General features: G+C 39.0%; 1 protein-coding gene and 1 long non-coding RNA gene across 6 annotated transcripts in view; one reads left to right on the forward strand and one right to left on the reverse strand.

Annotated features, from left to right (window-relative positions):
* The window catches only part of Zmat4 (zinc finger matrin-type 4), a 137,977-nt gene that overhangs the window by 8,072 nt on the left and 115,485 nt on the right, over nt 1–14,420 (reverse strand). The window lies entirely within an intron of this gene.
* Nucleotides 1–14,420, forward strand: part of LOC125613269 — a 39,399-nt gene that overhangs the window by 7,967 nt on the left and 17,012 nt on the right. For 2 of the 3 annotated variants that reach the window (XR_007343777.1, XR_007343778.1), the window contains 3 exons: nt 3,670–3,762; nt 5,687–5,909; nt 8,608–8,729. This is a non-coding gene — a long non-coding RNA (uncharacterized LOC125613269). Of the gene's footprint in view, nt 1–3,669; nt 3,763–5,686; nt 5,910–8,607; nt 8,730–14,420 lie in introns of those variants that run through there. The other variant, XR_007343779.1, reaches the window with a different exon arrangement.

The raw sequence follows: 14,420 nt of genomic DNA on the forward strand, positions 1-14,420 counted from the left end.
GAGAGGGAAGGGGAGGGGGGATAGTAGGGGATAGGAAAGGTAGCAGAATACAACAGTCATTAATATGGTATTATGTAAAAATGTGGATGTGTAACCAATGTGATTCTGCAACTTGTATTTGGGGTAAAAAATGGGAGTTCATAACCCACTTGAATCAAATGTATGGAAGATGATATGTCATGAGCTGTGTAATGTTTTGAACAACCAATAAAAAATAAATAAATAAATAAATAAATAAATAAATTTAAAAAAAAAAGAAAGAAAGTGAATGACACCAAGAACTTAACACCTTTGCTCAATTTACCAAAATAGTACCAATGATAAACCAAGTGAAATTATATCTTCTACTTTCTATTCTGTACTCCTCCTCCTACCCCTGTATTCCCTATCTTAAAGGCAGAAATTTAGATTTTGCCTAGACTGGTTTCTTTTTCTTCTTTGGTCTATAACCAATCAATCACAAATCTATTGACTTCTGCTTTGACTTTTGAATATGCTATTTCCTCTGCATCCAGTGACCCATACCTTATTCCAGGCTCTTGACATTTGTACTAGTCTTTTATCTGGCATCTTTGCAACCATCATACTAGAGGTTCAGTGCTATGCCAGCAACCCAACACCTCCTGGAGAAAATAAAATATCTTTGCACATTACACAAAGGTCATTGATGATGTGATTGCTGCCTTTTTCTCTAGTGCCATCTATTGTAAGTGAACCTTTCAGGATTACCCTACATCTCTATGATTCCAGGGAATTGCTTGAGGTTCCTAAACCTGCCATGTTCTCCTGTACTGCTTCAGTTTGCACAAACTGTTCTTTCTGTCTGGAAACTCACCTCTGCTCCCTTCCCTTGCCCACATCCTCTCATTCTGTGTGGAAGCATGCCTCTTCCACATATCCTTTTCTGAATTCACCTTGACACCACAAAATGTACTTGGGATATTTTCAGTAGACACTTGTGAATGGAGAACAAAACCTCAATAGCCAAAAGCTGCAGGAAGTAATCACTAAATTTCTGGGTTAAAGACAAGGGGTCTGGTGTTCTTTGTTTCCAGGAAGGTTGTATGTCAGGAGATTGAAGGGTTTGGGGAACAAGAAGAAAAGAAAAAGACGGTGAGAGCAGGGAATGAGACAGAGAGAGAGTGAAGCCAGGCAGGTGGTGTTGTACTGTGTACAGTGCTCTCTGAACAATACACAAATCTTAAATAGTTGTCTAAACAAATAATTTTTGGCAAAGTATTAGTTTTTAGTGTAATTCTATGTAATTTAATTGATATAGGGGCAGGGTAGGAGGAAGACACACTCAAATGCATAAGGGGAGAAAGATGCAGAAAGAACATAAGGCATTGAGCGTTTAAAGTGAAGGCCTGGCTTTCACCCTTAACATGTAGTCCTATGTCAGTTCAAGATGAACTGAAGGTGGGATGGGATAAGCTGACATCTCTGATTTCTAATAAGCACAAGATGAATCTATGTAAGTTCTTGAACAAACAAATCCTATATACTATAACCTAAGGGATAAAGATATACTTGAAGATAATTGGGCTAATTCAGAGAAAAGTCAGGTATTATAGACAGAAATGATGAACGTTCAAAAGTACAGGGTATTTAAAATGAATGCAGCTTACTTCTTAATAGACATAGACTAGCAAAATTGATAAGAACGATTTGTAATTAACTTACCAAAACACCTAAGAAAATAAGCCTCCTCTGCTTATATAGAATTTGCGTTGTTTTTATGCAAATGAATGCTCCTGATGTACTTCAGAACAGTTTAGTCCCTTAAGAAGGCAAATATTCTCTTTATAATCTTGTTTACACTATTCATTTGCTCCGCAAAACATTTTTCATAAAACCTCAAAATAATGAAATGTTAGAGTCAGAAGGGACCCCAGGGATTGTCTAAGAAAGCCCGACATCATCATTTCACAGATGAAAAAACTTGAAGGAGCCCCTAAGACATATATATTCTTGCTATTCCTGAGGTCTGCAGCTTCATGCCCCAATCCCCTGTTCTGGGGTGACTCCATGCCTCCTTTGCAGACTTTAGCCACAGTAGGCAAATGCAAACAGAACAGAAACCTGCAGAGTGCTAGCCTTGGAGGCATCATTAGTATGCATTAGTCTCCTAGACTGAAGTCCAAAGAGCCCAGCTCCCCTTTCCATTCACCTATGGAACAGGAAGCCTGGTTAATTCCTATTTATTTCTAAGCTTCAGTTTCTGCATTCTCTCTTCCAAACTTTCTGTACTGCACTTATCCACCACCCTTTTTCCTAGTTGGGTGCCTGTCCTAAGTGCTTTCCTTGATTATTTCATTAACCATCTCATATTACAATATGTTGTTTAAGGTCTTTGCTCCCATCAAATAAGCCTGGGAACTGTGTCTCTTTCTTTCTGTAGTTTCAATGCTTATAACAAGCACTACAAGTGATACATAACCTTTTCCTAAATAAACACATGAAAACCAGGAAAGGAGTCAGTTGCCAAATTAGGAAGAAGACTAACTCCCAAATCTTCACATTTCTCCTTTACTATCCTATCCTGGGAATGCCCATTCCTATTCTGCATTTTCAGATAAGAAAAATTAGTATTTAGAGCATCCCTATCTCTATTATTAGCCCTTTGACTATTCTTATATATGCCAAAGACTTGTAATTAACAGATCTAAACTCCACATCAATTATTAACATCCAACAGCCAACATCCAATATTTGGATGTTCCTATATAATGTCATCATTAAACCTCTTTTACCCATCTATAAAACAAATACATCAATGATATTTTCCTCATAGGAGGGTCATTAGGATAAAATGAAATAATGGATTTGAATGTGTCCAAGAACCACTAAAAAATTAGACATGCTTATGTCCTTAACCTTCCTCTTAATCATTTGAAAGAAAATTTTCTGTATGTGTAATGAAGAGTTTGCCCAGCTTTTATCTCAGACTCTGAGATGGAGATCTTTTACCATTGGAATTTCTCGAATTACAGAATTATCTTTGCTATTCATGGTAGACCTTGGAATTTATGCTAATGAAATGACTCTTGATGAATCCCTAGTTTCAGGAGGAGGCTAGCTATGCTGTTAAGATCAACCAGGAGTTGAGGGATGAGGCCATATGATACCAGCTGAAGAGAAGGGCTGGAGATTAAGATCACATAGCCAATGAGTCAAGCAATCTTACATAAATAATGAAACCACAACGAAAACTCTGGACACCAGAATTCAGTTGAACTCCCTGGTCAATGAATATATCAGAGTGTTGGGAGGGCAGTGTGTCCTGATTCCATAAAGACAAAGCACAGAAGCTCCATGCTGGGGTCTCTCTAAGACCTTGTTCTCCACACTTCCTCATTTGGCTGATTTGTTTCCATTATAATAAAGTTATAATGAAAAGTGTAGCTTTTTCCTGAAATTTGTGATTCTTTCCAGTGAATTATTGAGCTTAAAGTAGTAGTGGAAACTCCCAAAATTGTAGGCAGTTTGTCAGAAGGACAGGTGAGCTCAGAGCTCTCAGAGCTTGTAGCTGATATCTGAAGTGTGGGTGGTCTCCTTGAAGGCTGAGCCCTTAACTTGTAGGATCTGTACTAACACTGATTCATTAGCATCAAGACTGTGTTGCATTACTGCATTAGAAAACTTATCTGTTCGCTTTTTAATTTACAGAGCCCAATTCTTATAAGGCAACCACTGAGAGGGTTCAAAGTGGTATCCCAGGAATTTCTCTGCAGAGAAGAGGCGTTGCAGTGTTGTCAGAGAGTAAGTTTTACCATCAAATACTTCTAGCAAATACTAACCTGTGTCCTCCGCCTTAGTTTCCTGATCCATAAAATAGATATTATTATATCATATGCATATATTTCACAGGGCTGCAGTGACAGAAGAGCTAATATAAGAAGTGAGTTAATATACAGAAGTATTATATAGCTGGTACATAGAGTGAAAAAACAAATGTTGCCTTTTATTTATTTTCACATTCTACATTGATCTCAGTTTTAGGTTAAGTTGATTAATGAGTCTTGCATCATTGGCACAGAGAGACAGACAGTGAGACAGAGAGAAAAAGAGAAATAGAGAGAGGAAGAGAAAGAAAGAGGAAGAGAAAAAGAGAGAGAGAAAGAGAAACAAAGAGGAAGAGAAAGTAAGAGAGAGAGAGAAAAAAAAAGAGAGAGAGAGATGACAAAAAGTGATGCTTTCCAGAAAACAAGAGCAGTTCTGGTTCTACCTGTTCCAGGCGAAGTAAAGGATCATGATAGAAACAATGGAAAGTGGCATAAAGATGGTGGAGGTTGGAGGTAGACTAATACTGATAAGTATATCATACTAACCTCTCCAATAAAGGGAAGCTGAAATGATCTAGGCTATACTTCCCACTATGTATCCAATGGCCACATGTGGCTATTTAAATACAAAGAATTTAAATTTAACACAGATACAAATTCATTTCGCTGCTGTCACTAGTCACATATCTAGTATTAACAGCCACAGGTGTCTAGTTGTTCTTTATTATATAGAGTGATCACAGAACATTTTTTTTGGACAATGTTGGTCCAGAATCATCAAAAGTATCTGATTTCAGATATATTTTAAGGGTAAATCATAGTTCATAGTTTTAATAAATCTACAGCTATGTAAAGTCCATTAATTTTCTCCCAAGCAGAAAACAAAAGGAAGAAACATGAAGGATAATTTTTTTTAGAGAGATGGACCACTACTGTGTTCAAAGAATCTATACCTCTATCTTGAACATTTTAGTACCTATCAGCCTAGGCAGCAGATGAAGAGAAAATGTCAGAACTCTTGATATACTGTCTTCCTCCCCTTTAGCTCACAAGCAGACTGCCTGGGGTACATGTTGTTTAAAAACCTGAAGGCCAATGTCAATCAACTATTAATATGCTCAGGTCAGCAACTCTGGAAGTGAAAGGCTGCTGCCCAAACCTGGCCCTCAGGCAGAATGGGATGAAGGCCTGAGTTGGTAAAAGCTTGTGTTGGTGTGGTAGGTGGGGAGGTCAGAGGAACGGAAAGTGGTGAAGACTGGAATAAAACAACCCACACACTTTGTGAGGTATATATTTGAGAAGAGTGGGACCTACAAGAGAATGGGGTGCAGCCCTCCCTGCAGAGGGAGGTTCCAAGCTACAACAGAGATGAAGGTGGCAGGAGGGTGATGGAGGAAACATGATAGTCTACTCACATGTAGGCCCCTGAGAGGTTGAGATAGACTCTAGCTGGCAGGCTAGTAGATAAAATAGTAATAATGTATAATACAGTTTTAACAAGAAATTATTTGACAACAATTATATTATCATCAACCCCCCCCAAACATTATGTGATGCAATGAATGAATATACAAAGATCATTAAGTTAAAATCTATGCTAGGATTTGCCACAGAATGGACACATTTCAAGTGTCATTTCATCTCCTGAGCCTGATTCCTCATCTATTCAATGAATAAAAGGACAAACCCATTCTCTAGATCTTCTTCACCTCCAACATGCTAAAATCCTATGGTCTGCCCAAAGGACTGCACCGGAAATAGATTCAACCTTGTTTGTCTTTCCATTCTAAGATTAGCAGTTTTTTTTGTGAGTCTCATCTAAATAACAACAAACTTCAAAATGCCAAATCTGCAGAAAGAGAGAATTCTATAACCAGCTTTCTTTTCTTTTTTTCCTTCAGACTCAGAGTTTATGTGCTAACCAGCACCCACTACAAACACAGCCAAACCTTTCAGCAGATGTCCATATTCACTACTGAAAGCTGTCAGCACATTTTGCCAACACAGCCAAATTCTCTTATAAATGTGCTGACAGGCCAAAAAAGAGGCTAGAGAAAACCAACGTGTGAGCACGGAAAGGCTCTTAGTGGCTGCGGTCAGTATGACAATCTCCAGGGCATCCAGGTGTGGATCAAAGTAAAACAAAGTACATACTACAGAGGACAGCAATATCAATAGTATCTGCATAAGACTAACTAAATGATGTGGGAACAACTCATCCATGAGTAGGAATCATCTTACTAAAAACTCACCATGATCTCCCACTCCTCATAAAGGTATCTTCCCAATTGCCCCATGATGCAAAGTGAGGTACACTGCTGTGGGGTGTCACTGGATACTACCTGAGTCCTGTAATTCACAGAAAATTCCTTCACCTCTCTGAGCCTCAGTCCTCTAACTTCTAAATTGGGGATTAGATATCTACTGTATAGGACATTTGTGAAGTATAAAGGAGCTAATGAAAGTCCTCTGTTAGTGGGAAAATTAGTGATAAGTAAAGCTATCCAGATGGAAATCTAGAATTTTAACTTTGTATTATCATATGAATTTAATATATAACTTTAATTAAAATAAGATAATGAGATAACACATTAGCCAAATAAGACATTATCAATGATTTGTTTACATGATGAATCTCTGTCATCATGGACTTCCAAGTTTCCAAGGAATCAAATATATTTGAGCTATTGAGAACAAGACATTTGTCAGATTGGAGGTGCTGGACACTTTGGCCTAGGCAGATGGGAACTGTAAAGATCAATGAAACCAGTGGTGGAGTGGGCAGGGCACAGAAGAACAGAGAGGCATCACAGAGAAGGTTCAGATATTGTGGGAGGGGCTGCTTGAATAAATTTTCTGCTTTGTAACTCTGCCCTAACCAGCACTAATGAGCTTAGTGAGCTGAGGAGATTTTCAAAGTGTGACAGGTGTTATCTGATTTTTTTCATGCTGGTTATAGTAAGTTTTAGGAATGATGCTTTAAAGGAAGAACTGTTAAACAAAAGAGAACCAAGATTGATCACTTAGAAAATTCTCAACCCTTCCAGAAAGAAGAAAAATGCTAAAATTTAAGAATTGGCTTCCTAGTGTATTTTATCCACACTTTTATTTTCTACAATTTCAGTTACCTGTAGTCAAACATGGTCTGAAAATATTAAATGGAAAATTTGAGAAATTAATAATTCATAATTTTAAATCTGGTAAGCATAATGATGAAATCCTGCACCATTCCATCAATCCTATCTGGGACATTATTCATTCCTGACTTGCATTTCCATGGTACAGTGTATACTATACCCTCCCAATGGTCACTTAACAACTGTCTTACACATCAGATCAGCTGTTGCAGTATTGCAGTGCTTTTATTCATGTAATTCTTACAAAGTAGCCTAACTTTACATCACAATGCCTATGTTACTCACCTCTCTTCATCATAACATCTCACATCATAACAAGGAAAACTGTGAGTATAGTAGAATAAGATATAAGGGTCCTTCTCAGTAGGACCCCAAAGGTTCCAAAGGGCTTTTCTTAGAGTGATTTGTGGATATGACTTCTTTTCTGGTAAAGTAAACCCAAATAAGATTCCAAAGATCTCACAAAGTATTTGAGACAATGACATCAACAGAAACACTGCCATTTTAGACTGATAAAAGCAGAGATGGCATGAAAGGAAAAGAGGTCAGTCAACTCCTGAAGTTCTACTGTTGGAAGTCAGACAATAAACTACTGGGGAGTTTCACCAGCTTTTTTGAGGAAGGATGGCTGACTCCCACCAACCAAGGCAGGTTTACCTTCTGAAATGACTTCTAAGATCTCTGAATCCTGGATTCCATGTCCTGGTGTAATCCTGTCCTTTGGAATGTTTCCAACACTTGGACTGTGATGTGTATATGGTATGCACATCCTTCTCTCTCTCTCTCTCTCTCTCTCTCTCTCTCTCTCTATTTGCCCTGATGGCTGCTTGTTGCTATTTGTTGTGAGCTTCCCATGCCCAAAGATGCCCCTGGCCAGTAGTTTACTAGTTGTTCCAACAACTTACCAGGAACCAAATCCTACCAGAAATCATTTGAGTGAGTTTGGAAGCAAATCTGTCCCTAATTGAGACTTAAGAAGGCTATAGCCATGGTTGAAGTCTTATGAGAAATTCAAGAGTGGTTAGCCATGTTAAGATATTCCTGGATTCTTAAATCACAGGAAACATGAGACAATAAATGTTCTTTCAAGTCACTAAGTTTTGGGGTAAGCAACAATAGACAACAAATAGTGTTGTAGGTTGAACTGTGCCCCTTCCTAAATTCATTTGTTGATGTCCTAGCCCCATTACCTCAGAATGTGACCTTATTTGGAGATAGAGTCGTTGTAGATACAATGAGTTAAGATGAGGTCATCCTGGAAGAGTTGGCCTCTAATCCAACATGACTGTTGTCCTTAGAGAATGCCACGTGAAGACTGGAGCTCTGCTGGCACAAGCCAAGCAGCTACCAGAAGCTAAGAGACAGTGCTGGAGCAGGTCCTGCCCTAGCACCTTCAGAGGGCACAAAACCCTTTTGTCACCTTGAGCATCTTGGTTTTCTAGCCTGAAATGTGAGACAATAAATTCCTGTCATTAATGCCACTCAGCTTGAAGGTGTTTGTTATGGCAGCTCCAGCAATTAAGACAGGCACTGAATAGGAGGAGGAGTGTGATCATGGAGTGTACCAAGCAGGAGGGGCATGTGCAAGGAAAAGTTTGCCCTGGCCCCACAAGTCCTCTGAAATGCTGATATCTCATAACTAAAATCTGGTGAAAAAGAAGACTATTCAAATACCATCTCTTCAGAGCTGTTCTGATCACAGAACAATGTACTGATTCACCCAGGTGGACATGGGCCTTGCAAAATGACCTCCTTTGCAACCTCACAAAGGTAAGTGGGGTAGGGTAGCAGCAGGAACACAGGCACAGGTAAGGGAAAAGGCAATACAAGGAAAAAAAAATCTACATGTATGTTACCTATACTATATATGATCAGCCCTAGGAAAAAAAGAAAAAAATGACTCCATTTTGTGGAAATCAATTTAAAGCACTGGCTGACATATTTAAAGAAACCATGGAATGAATCACTTTAACAAGGAAAAAGAATTATCTTCCAATGTACCTCTTACATAAATTTGGGCTCTATGGAGAAGCACATCTGAGCTCATTTCTGAATGTGATCGAGTGGGATTCTAAGTATTAGGTTCCATCAATTCTCAAACTCCGCGTATTCACTTTTCAGTTAATACAAAAAAGAAATTGATTATGGAAAATGAAGGACTGAAAAACAGACAGTCCGAATAAAATTCATGCTGACTGCTTCTCATTCAGTGCTGGGAAGTCCTAGTGGGGATGAAAATCCTTTTTTGTTGACTTTGTTAATACTCAAGAAGAAAGACTGAAGAAATGAATTACATTCCAGGAGTCCACAGAGAAAAACACTGATTCCTGAGACAGCATAATTATCTGCTTCCCTCTGATGACCTTTACTCCCCGGTGACTGGCAAAGAAAGGGAAGAGAGCAGGGCTCTCCAAGGCTCTGTGTGAGCTGCAATTGCCAGGAAATCGCTCTGTTCCTAACCAATTGCTACAGAAATGTAGGTTAGGTGCAGCACATAAAACTGCATGGAAATATGGCTCAATACTGCTCCTGCCAGATCCTCTGAGCACAGACTCACAAACATCCTGCCACCAGAGGCTGGTCTCCGTAGAGGATAATTTTTAAAAGGAATTAACACACACATAACAAATGGGGAAAATATGGAAGTGTAATCATGATAAAGACTGACATTTTTCAAGGTGCATCATTTGCAATATTTTGATTAGCTCCCATTTCGGAATGGCTAAGCAGCTTATGTTAATAAACCGCAAACTCCAATTAGACATCTGTGTGTGCAATCTAAATGGAACCCTTGGCTGGCTTGTGTGTGTCACTGGTTTTCCCACAGTTTGTCTGTGTGCGACTCAGTCTGGGCATCCAGAAGGTTTTCAGTGATCTTGTGAGCCACTAGGGGTTGGCATAGGAGCCCCAGCTGCTCTTTTGTTGATGCTATTTCTTTCTCTTCTTGGCTTTTCCCACAAGTCCCTCACAGCCTGACTCCATGATCTAAAATTCAGAGTCTAGAAAGCAGCAACTCCCTGCAAGGAACCCTCCTGCTGATTGCATGAAAGCATTTAACTGGCTATATGAAAATAGAAGAAATCATAGCATGATGGGGCCAGACAGATCCAGGTAGGACTTTGAACCTTTCCATTTTCTAATCATGTGACTTGGGAAATTTGCTTATGTTTTCTCAGCCCTGACCTCTCACCTGTGAATGGAGATCTTAATATCTGACCCTTACACATATTTAGAGCCAGGCACGATTGTAATATTCTGGGGACACAGCAGGAAATCCAAATGACAGAAACCCATGTCTCATATTTTTGTATGAACAGATTGGTGATGAATAAAAATAAGAAAATTGTATGATACATCAGAAGATAAGGACTTTAAAGAAAAATCAAGCAGAGCAGGAAAAATCAAGCAGAGCAGGGGGTGAGGAGGACATGGGATTAGGAGTTGCAAATTGAAATAGGGTGGCCCAGGAAGGCCTGGCGTGGAGATTGCCATTGGCCTGTGGTTGTCAGGGAAGAAGCAGTCTGACTTATCAGAAGTGCACAGCATTGAGGCAGAGCTTGCTGACGGGGTCTTCAAGAGATAACAGGGAGTCCGTGTGGCTGGAGCCTGGGAGAGAGCAAGAAGCTGGTTGGTGGGCAATGTGATACCTAGAGGGAGGAATGTTTAAGTGTGTGGAGGACTCTTTTGACCATTGTACAGGCTTAGACTTGAAATCTGACCAAGATGGAAAGCTTTTAATTCATTTGGAACCAATAAGTGGCTTGATCATTAAGGATTTAGTGCATTAAAGGAAGAGGATGATGAAGAAGGAAGAGAAAGAAAAGGGGGAAGAGGAAAAATGATGTGAAGCACACAAGGCATCTCTTCACACAGGTAGGTGATTTCAAAATGCTCATTTGAACTCCTCTTCACATTCTTCAGAGAAGCACAACCAACACTATTTCCTTTTCCTTCCCCTTTCTACCAAGACATGTGATTTTTTTTTTTTTTTTGTACCAGGGATTAAACTCAGGGGCACTCAACTACTGAGCCACATCCCCAGCCTTATTTCCTATTTTGCATTTTATTTAGAGACAGGATCTCACTGAGTTGCTTAGCGCCTTGCTTTTGCTGAGGCTGGCTTTGAACTCAGGATCCTCTTGCCTTAGCCTCCCAAACCACTGGGATTACAGGTGTGTGCCACCATATCAGGAAAGACTATATGATTTACACATAAAATTTTGACTGAGAATTTTTATGTTGCCTGAATTAGTATTAGGAAACTTAAATAATAGAAATGAAGTTTTAAAACCAAAGCATGCTGTTTGATAGAGAATCTGATGGTTTCTGTGAGTGACTTCTGCTTGTCTGGGTCAAGGACGTCAGATAATGCTTTACCATCCATCATCAGCCTAGAGATAAGGATACTTTGACAGGCTTGAGTAGTTCACTTCTCACATATGTTTAGAGAGGGCAAGAAAGAATTTTCCCCAAAAGACAAGCGGAAAGACAAAGGCAGGGAGCACTTTGTCTGTTTGGTGACAAACTTTTTTTGGACTCTCATGATGTTGCAGTCATTGTATTTTCTTTCTTTATTTTTATTCATGGTGGAGGGATGCTTCTGCTAACTAGATAAAGGCCAAAAAAGATACAGAACTGCAAGAGAAGTAAGTTGCTTATACTCTCCATTTATGAGATTTGAGGTTACTAGCTGACTCTTTTGGGATGATTAAAAATACCACCAGAGAAAGGCAGGATCATAGTACCCTTGTCTGCATCTCAAGCACTGAGCTATCTGCTGAATGTTGGGTAAAACTGTGCAATGCCACTGTCCAAAACTTACTTTTTCTCCAAATTTGTGTCTCTTTATGCAATGATTAGCTTAGGGAATGTCTGCTGTCTAGAACCCAAGCCAGAGACCTGGGAATCAGGGACTCCTCACCCGGCATCACTAATAATGTGATGTCATTTATGCTTTTCAATTACCTTTCTGAACATTTGCATTTTGACGTTTAATGCTCTTGTTCAGAAAACACTATTCTAATTCTTCTCTGTTTCTTGTCATATCTTCTAATTGGTCTGCTGATTGATTTGGAAGGGAAAAAAGAAACCTGATTAAGTCTCTTTCCTACTTAGAACTCCTCAATTTCCTCTCAGTGCTCAAATTCACTAGATTTGCATATTAAAGTCTGAATTTAGTTGCATCTCTTTGGTATTGTTTCCTAATACCCTCCCCTTTTGCCATCTTGTTTTCCCACCCAAATGCCCCTTATACTGCAGACACAATGAGCCTGCAGTTCTCCCACAATGCACCAAACTGGTTTAAGTAGATCATTTGTTAATTTTCCCTTTCAGCCTGCAGAACTGGCCTATTGAGCCTTTGGTAGCCCAAAGAATGTGCCTGTCAGACCTGAACCTCTAGGGAGAAGAGTGAATGAAGGGTCCCAACTTCTGAGTTGTGACTGCTTCTCCCAGGATGCTTCTAGACAATTGATCAAGTAAAGCAGGGATGTTAAGGCAGGCCCTTTCCTGGAAGACAGGGGATTCATATGAAGAAACTTTGGCTCCATCATCCAATGACCCCCACTGTCTAAGATCACACAGTCGTCTGAGCTGGTCGCACACAACCTTTCTTCTCTTTTTCCTTCACTCAGGGCTAGACTTGCAATCTGACAGCTCTCCCAGTTTCTTCCATATCCTTCTACATTTTCTTTCACAGATATTTTTCCCTAACCCAGTCACATACTAATTAGACAATCTCTAAAAGCCTACCCTTTAGTTGGCACATTACTCCTCTACAAGGTAACTTATGACTCCAAAGTAAAATAATACATCATATGTAACAACAGCATAGTATATATATGATAACTATACAACAGGACTATGAATATGAGAGATGCAAATTTTCACGTCTCCACTGTAGCCTACATGAAGTGTCATTACACTTCCTGTCATACTGCATTTACTTATCACAGTGACGGTGTCTTATATAGCATCTCTGCATCCACAGAACTGAGCACAGTGACTGGCCCACAACCAAAAATGGTTCATCAGCAACCAGGAAAACACTTAGCATATAGTAAATACTCAGCAAAAATATGTTGAAAGAGTCAACCAATGTTTACTGAATGAGTGAATGACCGTTCATGACTGAATGGAAACATGAATGAATGGCACAAAAGCCTCTGGCCAAAGATTGAAATTAAAGAAACTCCAGAGGGAAAGAAAAAGCACATTCTTTCCTTAAAGGAAGAATGGAAAATAGAAACTTCTGGCTGGTTAATGAAAGGACTGTGAGAAAGATACCAAACTGTCTCATTAGGACTTTTAAGGCATAATTATAAATTATGTATTATAAATCAAGCATTCAGAATTCGATACTTTTTGTGTTTGATTGTTATTTGGTTCTGTGGTTAAGTTTTATGCAGTAGAAAATGCATCAATATTCAAGAAAGGTGAGCAGTTTCTGGTAAGGAACGTACAACCACATCCTAAGTAGAACAGATCTGAATTTGCAAAAGGGACTCAAAGGAAATCATGGCTCCCATTTTAAATGTTACTATAGTAAACTGTGTTGTCAACAGCAAGTTACTTTATGGAATGAGAAAGACTGATAGCTTACCTATACCAGTTTTTCAACTAGGGAGATACCGTCATTTTAAGATGATGCATCTGTGATGTATGTGCATTTGCAATTTCCCATTTTCAGAAAAATGGGAAAGATGTAGTATATAATAGAGTTTAAAAACTTAGATTCAAATCCCAGTTTTTTTCTTTGCTTGCTGTGCGACTTTGAACAATGAACTTAACCTCCCAGAGCACTAATTTCCTATAAAAGGGAAATGATATTAAAACTTCTCATATGGTGTTTGTGAGGATTGAATGAGATCATAAATGTACAGGCCATAAGAATGATCTCTCACACACAATTGCTGCTCAATAAACGCTGGCTGAATCTGCAGCCAGGGCTGTAATGGCACCTAATGCATTTTAAATGTCTGAGATGAATGACAACTTGGTATTTATCCAAATTAAAATCTACTTGGAAAGGTTTCTCATAATAACCTTCTCACTCTTGCAGAACCCATTTGCTGTTTGGGTAGCACTCCCAACTCCAGTTTTTAGTAGAGAGCTATTCTCTTTCAGGCTCTGAGAAGAAATTTCCCCAATGTACTCCCCATCCTTTTGTGATCTCGCCACTAATCAAGGTGCTGCTGCCACTTTTCAGAGATTTTAGTCCACCTGTGAAGCAGACAGTAGCAAATCATGATCTGCATGACTAACTCTCCCTCCTCTTCCCACTTAGTCTTCTCCCTCCATTATCTCCCTATTCCTCATACTAAAACATGTTTTCTGGAAAGCACTTAAATCATTTCCATCAGAGATACTTTCATAAATTCAATTAATAGTTACTGAATTCCTACCTGCAGCAAACATTGTGTCCACTCTTGCCAGAGACATTATATTTTAAAGGAGACAGAATATTAAAATTTATAAATACACATAAATAAATTTTATT

This window comes from Marmota marmota, unplaced genomic scaffold (genome assembly GCF_001458135.2).
Source record: "Marmota marmota marmota unplaced genomic scaffold, marMar, whole genome shotgun sequence".
Classification (NCBI taxonomy): domain Eukaryota; kingdom Metazoa; phylum Chordata; class Mammalia; order Rodentia; family Sciuridae; genus Marmota; species Marmota marmota.